Consider the following 11528-nt stretch of genomic DNA (forward strand, 5'->3'; position numbering starts at 1 on the left):
GGTGATCATCCTGAATGCTGTTGGATTGAATGCATCAGTTGCTGGGTGGCTCAAGATTGGTGTGTTAATTTGATTGTGGCTGTTGGATTTCAGCTGCATGCAAAATAATCGCAATGCTGAAGAGTTGAAAACTTCATTCTCATTGGCCATTTCTTCTACAGGATTCTGAAGACAATTCTTCCTCGTAAGGGAATATGCTGATTTGCCTGCAGATGTTTGGATTTACGATTTAAAAAATGATCCATGATGCTGTTCTACTGGATTGCTAATTTTCTGGTCGCCGTATACCTGTTCCTTGTGTTGAGGGACGACTTCAAGGTATGTTAAACTGGTCACGAGATGTTCTGGATTTGATATTTTTGTTGCCTACTGAACTTTGCTAATGGTTGGCAGTTCCTGAAACCTGATTTGCCAATTTCTTTTATGGCCGCCTTTCATTGTAAAATCATTGTGTTTACTTTAATTATCTTGCCTTCTAGAAGAATGAATCATGTACTTTTGTTCTTGTATCATTTTCTGTGTACAAGAAAACAAGGTTTACAAAAGCAATAGAGGAAGCTAAAACTACTCTGTTCTAGTTTTGTATTTGGAAGAAACGTTGCAGAAATATTTTTTTTTTTTTAAATTGAAAGCAAAACAGAACGCAACTTATGAAATGGTCTTTGACTTGGATTTGATTACATAAATTGCAGATATCAATGATTAGATACAACTACCTTTGTGAAATATAGAAAATGCATCTTATATAGAACTTCCAAAGAAAATGCAGAAACATGAAGAAATTAACGTTTGATTTCACGGCTGCTGCTTTTGCCTTTGCGGTTCCAATTTGAAGTTGTCTCAATCGCTTATGGCTTACACAGCCTCTTATCCCTACTGGATGAGTTGTGAAAATTGTGGACCCTCAGCTGGGCAATTTCCACCTCCTCTGACGGAGTCATTTCCCTCACCACCACTGTCAAACAACAATCTGCTCTTTTAACTTCACGTTCTCCCTCTGCGTGGTAGACAAGTCTTCTTTTCAAAAACGCCTCTCCAACAAAGATTATGAGAGGCATTTGCTCGGGCAGAATGACTGATACGATACAGTTTTTGCAGCTGGCTTTATGAGTTCTTGTAACTGCGACAATGCTTCTTCCACACGCATGCCACGTACAAATACAGCAACCAAGTTGACCTTTGAGGACTCTGAAACAAGCAAGTGAAACAAAACTAAAGAGTGGTGCTATTGATGGACTAAAGAAATCCTATTTTTTAAGTTAGAGAAAGTGAAGTATTCTAAAGGACTGAAAGCTAAACCTTCTCAACGTGATTTTAAATTAAAAATTTGATTCTCCAGCTTGCAGAATGATCTCCACAACTGCATAAGCTAAAAAAGGAAATCGATGAGAACTACAACACTAGACGATAAAAGGATCATCTATGGCAAACTGCATCCAAAACAAATTCAAACTCATATGAAAATCTTCCTATAAATGATTCTATAATTAAAGCAGGAGGCAAAAGCAAAGCCAAATTAAGAGGGAGATGATCAGGGAAAAGCAGCTTTTCATGTATAGCAAACCACAATAACTTCTTACTTAAAACAACAATTTAATCAATATTACATTCCCACGCGATGTCCGTAACAGAGTTCAAAAAAGGGCTTGTTTAAAGTTTCTTACAAGCAAACAAGCGTGAGTTATTTACCTTTCTTAATGTGCAAAATCTAGAACATATTGATGCATCTAAGTTCTTGAATATATTAACCTGAGTACAAAATTTGAAAGACTAAATTTTATTTCTGCAATGCTTAACATCATAATATATACTGTCTTCATCGGCACAGAACATCAAACTAATGTTGCAGGATACAAGAAAAATTAAATAGTCTACAATTGGGTTTACCTCAACATTTCATATGGAAGAATGTCTCGCTTGGAAGCATTGATACACATAATGCATGTCCCGAATAAATTTCTGAACAGACAAAAATAAATAAAAGTACCTTTTGTAAACAACTTGTTCATACAGGAAAAGGAACTAAAAGGACAAAAAAGAAAATATGTAATACAATACTTACTAGCCAATGTTTTCCAATTCTTGTATAAGTGTAGCAGTCCTAAAATTTAAAGCACCTAAGCTTGTACCGTTACTTCTAGCAAGACCGTACTCCTCAAGCTGTATCAGAAACTTAGAAAATTAATTAAAATGTAAATCTACCAATAAAGCAATGGAAAATTATACAGCAGAGAGCATAAAATAGTGTGTCATCATTTTCACGAGTAGACTAAAAAATAATCTATGAACCTTTATTTGCAATGGACAAAAATTATGCTTGCAGAAGTGAGTGATCCTAGCCAACTCTCCACACTGCAGTTTTATTTTTGCAGTCCATTCCTGGAACAAAGTTTCTAGAGAAAAATTGACTTAATTTTAGAAATATCACCCTCGATTGCAGAATCAGCAAGTGTTCTTAGTACTTGCATAACTCTTGACTAAGCAAACAGTAAGGTCTTCCCAACAGTTAGCTCAAAGGTGCCAGATACGCCCATTAACCGGCCACATTGCTTTTCTGGCATTCTATTAATTGCCTCACAAACCTTGTTTCTGTTGATTTTTATGTTAGAATTTCAGTATCTTTCCATTAATGTAAAGAAAGCACATGAAAGGAAATAAGAGAAGACAGGACAAAAAAAAAAAAAAAAGCAAGTAAAAGAAATCAGACTATCACCTTGAAGTTCTCTGGGTCGATGAATAATCCAGCCACCTTATTCTCGTTAGGCCACAAAATAAATGTTATTTCTGCAATACAATCATAATATGTAGTCTTCATCAAATCATAGAAGCAAGTTAATGTTGAAGGATACAAGAAAAGTAAATAAAGAAATTACAATTGGATTTAGCTCAACATTTGAGACGGAAAAATATCTTGCTTCAATCCATTAGTACCAAACATGTCGCGAATAAATTTCCGAAAAGTAAGAAACAAACAAACATGCCTTTAGTAAACTAAATGTTTTCAGATTAATATATACATTAAGTTTGTTATGCATATTTGTAACCACAAGAATGCGGCAGAAAAAGAAATGAAAACAGAGAATGATATATATTACCCATTAGTTGGCTACTACATGCACACTTTATGGTGAAGCAGTCAGAATCATGATGCTTAACTGATAACAGGAAACAGAATCAGATAAGTGAATTAAGTCTAAAAAGACTAATTGATGTAGGACAAGCTTTCCTATTTTTCAAGTTGATTTAGCCTAAGTTATTTTCCTAATTTTCATTAGGAACCTAGTTATTTTAGGAATTAATTAAGTTTATTTTCCAATTTCATAATTCCTTGTTTTAGTACTATTAGGATTTCTTATTTTGTTCTAATTATTTTTTCTTGTAGAATTACGATTAGCATATTATATATAAGGTTTTGTTTCAAGTTATTCAAAGTTATCATCAATAAAATTTATAAAGTTTTCCTTTGGAAGCCTTTGTTGAGGATTCAACGTGTTTTTGTAGATTCAACAAGCCTCCTTGTGGATTCGGGAGTCATCGTACGTGGATTCCACTATGCTAGAGCATATTTAGTGTTTATCCAAATTCCGCTGCATCACCAATTAAAAACTACAGACAAATGAATTACTCGCCACATACCTGTCCAGCAGGTCCATCACCAAACTTATGCTATAAGCTTCTTCAAGCATTAGTAGAGTAATCCTTACTGATAGCTGTCCCAATCAGAAGAAGTTAAAAGCTCATATGTTTGACTGAAACTGAGTGAACGTAAAAATTAGCAGAGACCCACACAAGTTTAGAAATAGAACAGAAATCAAGAAACTCCTTCTAAACAATAATTCGACAAAGTTTAACCTTTGTTTTAGCAATGTATGCCATGCTTCATCCATCATCGAGAGTAGAATCAAGAAAATTGAATGATATTCATTCTGGATTTAGTAAATCACAAAGTCTTTTCTGATCAACTGTTACAATTTTATTTTTGACCAAAATGCAAAATCATTCAAGCAATAGGAGAGGCCTCCACGAAGTGAGTTCAAATGAATGCTTTAAGCCCCTTTGACACATTTCTTGCTTCCACCCGATTAAGTTATCCTAAATTATTCCTGTTAACGAAAAAAAAAAAATTCTTATACATTCAACAACAAATAAAGTTCTAAAACTAAACAGTGTGGAATTTTGGACTGCTGTTTAGCAGACCCAAACAAATATGTAGAAATAGTGTGTTAAGCTATACATAAACTCAGAATCAAATCAGTCTAATTAGCATTAACGCCAAATATGGAAACTTACGTTTTTGATAATTACCTGTACAATTGTGGGTATGCTGTGAATTGCTATGCGAAAGAAGATCCACAGAATAATTCATTTACTCTGTCTGGGCAAAGATATGAGGAAGTAGTTATGCTCTGTAATTATCAGAAAAGAGAAGATGTCAACTCTCAGGAGTCTTGAAAGATTGGCAGATATAAAGTAAGATTGGGTTAATAGAATCAATTAAATTTCTCTAATTAGAGACTGTATAAATTAAAGAGAAAATGTGTAACACAATGAAATTAAATATTAATAATAAATAGATAAACGTAAAAAGAGAAGTAGCAACCTGATGAGCAACCAGGAGGACTGGTATACCGTAGGAAGAGCAGGGGTAAAAAGCAGAAGAATATTGCTGACACTTGTGCGTAAAAGGTTGAGTTTGTTAGAAAGGACAGATGGCTTGAGGGGAGTGAATATAGGAGAATTCATTTAGGAGCACAATAGGTGCCAGGAAAGAATAAAAACAGGGAGGGAGAGAAAGAAGGGGACTTTTTGGAAAGTAAATTGGAAAGGAGGCTGCTGACCCTCGAAGTCAGTATTTGGGAGGTGGCTGACCCTCGAAGTCAGTCTGTTACTTATCCTTCTGGGTTGTACCCTTTATTGCATTTTACTGACTATTTCTGAGTTGTTTTGCTTATTAAATATTGAGCTAGGATTGCTGGAATATATATTTTGTCTGTGGATATATTGTCTGCTGAGATTAATACAACTAGTTCCTTTTACTGTTTTTGAGATTTTGGCTTGTGAATGTGTATGGTTTGCTGGTAGTCTGAGTAATTTGCAGGACAGGTTCTATCACAACCTAATTCAATAGATACTGGCCCTCTTTGTGAATCCGCTCGTAATCAATGAGAATATTTGGAATATGAGCAATCTTTGGCCAGACAATTCTCATGTTGTTTTTGTATCTTTCTACCAATTGGTCACAGTCGTTTATAGTCAAGTATTTTAATTGCATCCCTTAAGGTAGACCTGTCAGACTATCACAACCCTCTATTTAGAAGTCTCTCTAATTGTTTTTTGGCTGTAATCATTCAGTAAGAACAGTGAATAAGCCACCGTAAACCCTCTAAACAAAAAAATAATTGTGCAAAAGGATATGACTAAAAGAAATATCAAGTTCTTAAGTTTCTTAATAGCAATTGTAAATTAAAATTTCCAAAAATTTGTGAAGGAAATTTAAAGAGAATTTACAAATCAAAAGGTTAGAATAAGTAATCCGAATGGAAGGAAAAAAATGAGCTAGTGGACTAGAAAACCCAGAGTAACTATTAATTTCTGTATATTATAGTTATTAAATAAATAATGCTTAAAAAGTTGGTTTTTCAAGTTATATGAGAGTTTTAAGCTGTTAAATTTTAGCATTAGAGGGTTAATTCTACTAAGGGCCATACGAACATAGCACAAAAGAAATGCAGTCACAAATTCACTCCATTTTCCTTTTTCAAATTGCTATGTCAAACTTTAACTTCACTTCAAAGAAAAAGGAAACTTGAAATGTCCTTCCAATCACCAGGATATGCATCTTCCAGTATACTAAGGGAAGAAACATGAACCGAAACAATCTTAAATTAAACTAAGAATCTGACTCTTTTATTCATGGATTAGCATCAATCATAGAGTAACTAAAATGATAAAAACATAAACAAGCTTAAATGCAGGAGTTGAAGGAACAAACCTTGACAAAATCACCCGCTTGAATCATAAAATCCTTGATCACTCTATGGAACTGGCATCTCTTGTAACCAACAGGCAATCCTGCTTTTGTGTTATTTCAAACCAACAGATGAGTAGACAAGAAGTGATTACTCAATCAAAAAAGTAGTCATATATGATACCACATAAAATAGCATATACCAACAGATTGTAGATAACGAGAGAACATTCACTCAAAAAGTAGTCTTTTATGATACCAAATACAATAGCATTCACCAACTACTATCACATACAATCTAATTCACCAAATACTATCCATACAATCTAACATAGAGCTATTCACAGGCCTGGGGTCACCAGCCTGGTCCAGCCAGAATTTATATATGCGCACAATTCCATCACTTAAAATTCATTTTCACACTTTGGCCCCTTCATTTNAGTAACTGTTATATATTGATCAGTTCTCTATGCTAATTTAGCCATGAGAATTTATCATGGTATTTAAAAAAAATATTATCCATACTTCAGGATGATTTTACTAGTCCACAGAATATAACTGTGAGGAATATTGCTTGACTTACCCTGAATTTTACTAATATACAAAAAAGTCGCGCTAGTTTTGAAATTGGTTAAAAGCGTCCCATAAATTTATGAAAACTGTAAAGTTTCTCAAATCATCTGAGAAATTTTACCCACAAGTTTTGAAATCAACTTCTTTCCTATGAACTTACAATAGAAAGACGTCTTTTCTTCTAATTCATTTTCCGAAATCAACATTGATCATTCCACTATACGGCTTCAGTTTGACCTTTTCTCCTACTTGGATATTGCATCATCATGGTTAGATATCATATAAGTAGAACAAGTGTGCATAGATAATTCACAATATGCCCTTGAAACTGACCTTTACTAGATGCAACAACTTCCTCTCCAAGAAGTAAAAAACTAGTAGCTAACATTGTAGGACCAGCACCACCAGTGCCTGCTGTATAATAGCTGAATCTGAGAAGAGCATATTTGCACATAAATCATATATACAAGGACAAAGACGGGAGGAAAGCAAGCTATTTAAAAGTTTTGTGAGGGAAATGCATAGATACTCCTTTGGTTTTGGCTCCCAAAGCTTGTATGCATGATTATGAAACTAGCTTGAACTAATGGGTAACGAGCCAACTCCTTGTATATAAATCCTTCAGTTTTTCTACTCCATAGGGCATTTACTGCTCACATAGTTATCTTATATTCATATGACATGATGATTATTGCTCAAACCTCACTCCTTTAATGAATTCCTCCACTCCCATCCGCAAACAACCTTCGCCGACAAATATTAAAATATTCCTAAGAGGAAATTCATAAGTTGATTGCAATCCTTAGCTGTTGGAGTTTAAATAAGATTCAGAAGTGTAAACTTATAGGTTTTATGGTTACTAAACCTGGTGTTTGAAATAGATTTGACTAAAAGGTCTTAAAGCAGGTTCATTTAACTAAAAATGAAAAAAAGAAAGATAATTATGAACGGTCTCAACATTTTTGTTGATGGGGTTCACAAAATTATAAAAAAGAAATGCAAAAAATCAGAATAAACTATAAAAAGTCAATCATTAGTTGAAACTAATTCAGCAAGCGGAGTGATACTGGATAGTGGATAAACAATTGGCAGGTATAATCACCTTAGCCTCTCTGCTCTCCCTTGCTTTCATCTCTCGCAGCACAAACTAGCTCTGCAGCCATCATTGCCATGAAAAGTGTAGCACTTATATACTTATATATGTGAGTAAAAATCTCAAAAAGCCAGGTAAGATTACCAACATAGATAATATTTACTTTATGGCAACGATTCTGTGGAGTTTACATGTTACAATAATGAATCTTTTGCCCTTCCATTTTGGTTACTTCTATTCTAATTTTTTCTTAGATTTATATTGCCAGATGTGCACACTGCAGAACAAAAATATTCATAGTAGCACCATTGCTCACTCCGGGATAGATTCTGCCAGTAGTTATTGCTAGAACATTTGCAGCTATTGCTCTATCCTTCAAGGATTTCGCACGTAATGCATACTGGTATCATTACAAACGTCCAAATATGCCGTCTGTTGGGAGATAGAACAAACACTTCATGAGACAACATCTTGGTTAAATTGTAGAGTCGGTAAACATGCTAATTATTATCACATAGATGAGAGAAAGAAAACATAAAAGAANTCCCTGCTCTTGATAAAGCTAGTGCGTCCAATCTAGAGATCGATCATTGTATTGGAGACTAGTTGGTGGACTGATCGAGGTACTATAACCAAGGTTGATACTGCAAGTTCTTATTGTATAAGAACTTGATTGTTATTACAAGGACTCCAAAGAGGTCTATACTAGGTAGATGAGTAATACTACACCAACAATCTTTTCTCACAACTTAGACGTGGTAACTCGTAATTAATTAGTGGGACCAATGTGAGACCCATGTGGGACCCGTTGTAAATTAACCAATTATGAGCTATCACATCAGGGTTGTGAGAGAAAGTTTGTGATCGAGAGTTGTTGGTATAGTTGTATTCCTAGGTAGATAGTTTTCCTTTGGATGGCCATGGCCCCATGCCCAATCAGGGCTACAAAATATTTCATAACTTTACATAGTCAACTATTAATTTAGTCCTCATAAATTCAATTATTCTTTGGGCCCCCTCAGGTTTTGAACTTAAACCATATCACCCATAAATGTAACCTCCTAACTCTGACCCCTTTATTCATTAAATATTACATTTCGACCCTCTAGAATAAGTTTCTTGGCTCCATCCCTGGTTCTTGCCACTTATGTGTTGAAAACAATAGTTTACGCATATATATTCTAAAGGCATATGTCAATAAGCTTCGTTTCAATGAATGTGTTTATGTAAATATGCACTTAGGTTTTGAGTTTTTATGCCTCTATATATGTAATGTAAGGTTAATATTTCTCATCAAATGAGCTTAGATCTAGTTAACATGTAACACATTAACGTGTATTCTAAACTCATATGTTAAAAATAGTTCTTATAGATAACATGTCAAAGAATATAAATTATTTTTATTCATATTTAGATGGTAAGATCTTGTTCTTGTAGTTAGTGTGTGTTCTATATATATGTATATATATATATATATATTAAATCATATCTCATCAAATCATTTCAGATTTGAGGAATATGTAACACAATAATGCGTATCCTAACACATGTTAAAAGAATAATTCTTGTAAATTGTCAAAGAATGTAAATTATTTTTATTCAACTTCAAACGGTAAATTGTACTTACCAAATCAAGTCAGATTCATTTAAAATAAAACACGATAACACGTATATATTCTAACAACACACAGGAATCTCATTTCAATGAACACATGTTTATGTAAGCATGCACTTGAGTTTCAAGTTCGTGATCAAGAAATGCATAAGAAAAGAAACACACATCTAATACATAATCTATGATCATGTTTATTTTGAAAGAAAATGAAATACAATGTTTGATCATGTTTATTAAATATAAGATCAGAAAATGAATGAAATATATTCAAAGAATATTCATAACTTGTTTAAATCAAGAATAATAAAAGTAAGTTAATATTGTAATCTCACCCTCATGGATACACGTTCTCCAGCGATCCCATCAAATACCTGGACTACAGGATCAAACAACTGAACCAACTGTTGTACTTTGTTTCGGTCTCTCAGATACTCCTGAAATATTGAACCAAAACTAAAGTTTTAACAGCTACTCATTTTAAACAGATGCTTGATCAAATCAGTAATCGATGCAGCATTTGTTTCTTAGATTTTGCTACCAAGTTCCTGATAGGAACAGTTACATGGAATAAGTTCCAGAAGATTTTTATCTATTAAAGGTGCATGTGTCAGTTGTAATTTAAGTTTTTTTAGGAATTAATCAATCACCAAATCATTAAATGATGCTCAGAACATTACATATGATATGACCACTAGTTATGCTTCTGCACCAGCTTCCATAATATATGGGCATTATAATAACATATAACTCAATAACAAGCCACTTGAAAAATCTAATAATCTGCCAATTCAAGCTCTGGGTAAAGTAACTGCATACAGGAGAAAGAAGCTTTGTCATGGCAACCATTCCCAAATTCCAGAAGAATGGTGCNCTCCTCCTCCTCGCCGCGGCGAAGCTTATTCTTCGCCCCGGCGAAGATTGGATTTCCAACTTCACCAAAACTCAACCAATTTCAAGGCAACAATTCAACCAACTCAACATACAAACTCAATTAAAGTTGAAACAATAAACTTTTAACTAATACAACAAATCTTAAATACGTACCTCAAGTGGGATATTAATGCTGTCAAAACAACGCCGGGTCAGCACACAATGCATTTAATGGGCCTGCCAGGCGCTTTAACACGTGCAGAGTGCTTGACAGCGCGGAAGCAGGCTCATTGAATCTCCAACCCTAAGGCACGGTAAGGAATGTCCGACGAATCCAGGTCGCTAGGATGATGATTGTCAGGTCGTTTGGGCAAAAATTGTGCGAGGTCGTGTTCGCAAAAGGCCCTGTCCCAAGCTTCTTCCATTCAGGTCGAAATTACCAGGACCTCCAATCGCGGCATGACTTAGTTTCCAAGGTTCGATCCTCAAACCTTAAAAACTAGGGGACTTCTGTTATGTCTGAGAAAACAAGGGCTGACGTGGAAAGTCACGTGATGAAGTGTGACCTGCTCCCATCAGAACAGTAAGCGCACGTCAGGCCTGCCAGGTGCCCTGGAGCTCCCACGTGTCCATTTCCCTGCTCCAAATCGCGTGAAATCAGCTTGGGAAATAGGCAATGAGACGTAAAGCAGGATTATGTCCTGACATTCACACCAACCCAAGGATTTAATGATGATTACACGCATTTAACTCGATATAAAAAGAGGAAGACCCCTTCATTAAGGGGATTCAGCCATTTTATACTTGAACTCTCTCTCTCTAAAAACTTTGTATTTACTTTTCCCAATCATTTGTAAGTCAGTCAACTTTGCGACCTGACCCACCATATTAATACAAATCAGTGGATGTAGGACTTGCTACCTTAGCATCCGAACTACTTTAAAAGCTCATTTGTAAGTCAGTCCACTTTGTGACCTGACCCACCATATTAATACAAATCAGTGGATGTAGGACTTGCTACCTTAGCATCCGAACTACTTTAAAAGCTCTCATTGCATTTATTTCACATTCTCTATCCATAATCACGTGTGTTTCTTGACTAATCAACGTTGCGCACGTGTCGATTAGTTGGTGTTAAAATCACGCATCAACACCACTCTTCAGAGCCTGACAGATGCTGCAAAAGCAAAAGATTGGGTCCAGAAAAATGTCGTGGCTTACTCTCCTGGTGTCAAATTTTGATACATTGCAGTCGGAAACGAAATCCACCCTGCTGATGCAGAAGCTAAGTTTGTTTTACCAGCAATAAAAAACGTTTACAGCGCGATAGCTGCAGCGAATTTACAAGGCCAGATCAAGGTTTCAACCGCAATCGACACTACCTTGTTAGGCAAATCCTCGCCTCCGTC

General features: G+C 35.0%; 2 long non-coding RNA genes across 9 annotated transcripts; both read right to left on the reverse strand.

The window, feature by feature from the left end:
• Window positions 1-791: 791 nt before the first annotated feature.
• Window positions 792-6186, reverse strand: LOC116110647. 8 transcript variants are annotated; one of them, XR_004124936.1, is made up of 10 exons: window positions 5993-6186; window positions 5117-5338; window positions 4306-4406; window positions 3853-4103; window positions 3637-3710; window positions 2714-2784; window positions 2063-2160; window positions 1888-1959; window positions 1300-1369; window positions 792-1188 (listed from the first exon to the last, which is right to left on the reverse strand). It is a non-coding gene; the product is annotated as an uncharacterized LOC116110647 (long non-coding RNA). The 8 variants fall into 8 exon arrangements; XR_004124930.1 differs by having other exon boundaries at window positions 3637-3749; XR_004124928.1 differs by having other exon boundaries at window positions 3637-3755.
• Window positions 6187-6425: 239 nt separating this feature from the next.
• Window positions 6426-7656, reverse strand: LOC116110600. Its single transcript, XR_004124925.1, has 3 exons — window positions 7644-7656; window positions 6875-6972; window positions 6426-6786 (listed from the first exon to the last, which is right to left on the reverse strand). It is a non-coding gene; the product is annotated as an uncharacterized LOC116110600 (long non-coding RNA).
• Between the last annotated feature and the right edge of the window lie 3872 nt (window positions 7657-11528).

Source organism: Pistacia vera, unplaced genomic scaffold (genome assembly GCF_008641045.1).
Source record: "Pistacia vera cultivar Batoury unplaced genomic scaffold, PisVer_v2 Contig1181, whole genome shotgun sequence".
NCBI classification, from domain to species: Eukaryota; Viridiplantae; Streptophyta; class Magnoliopsida; order Sapindales; family Anacardiaceae; genus Pistacia; species Pistacia vera.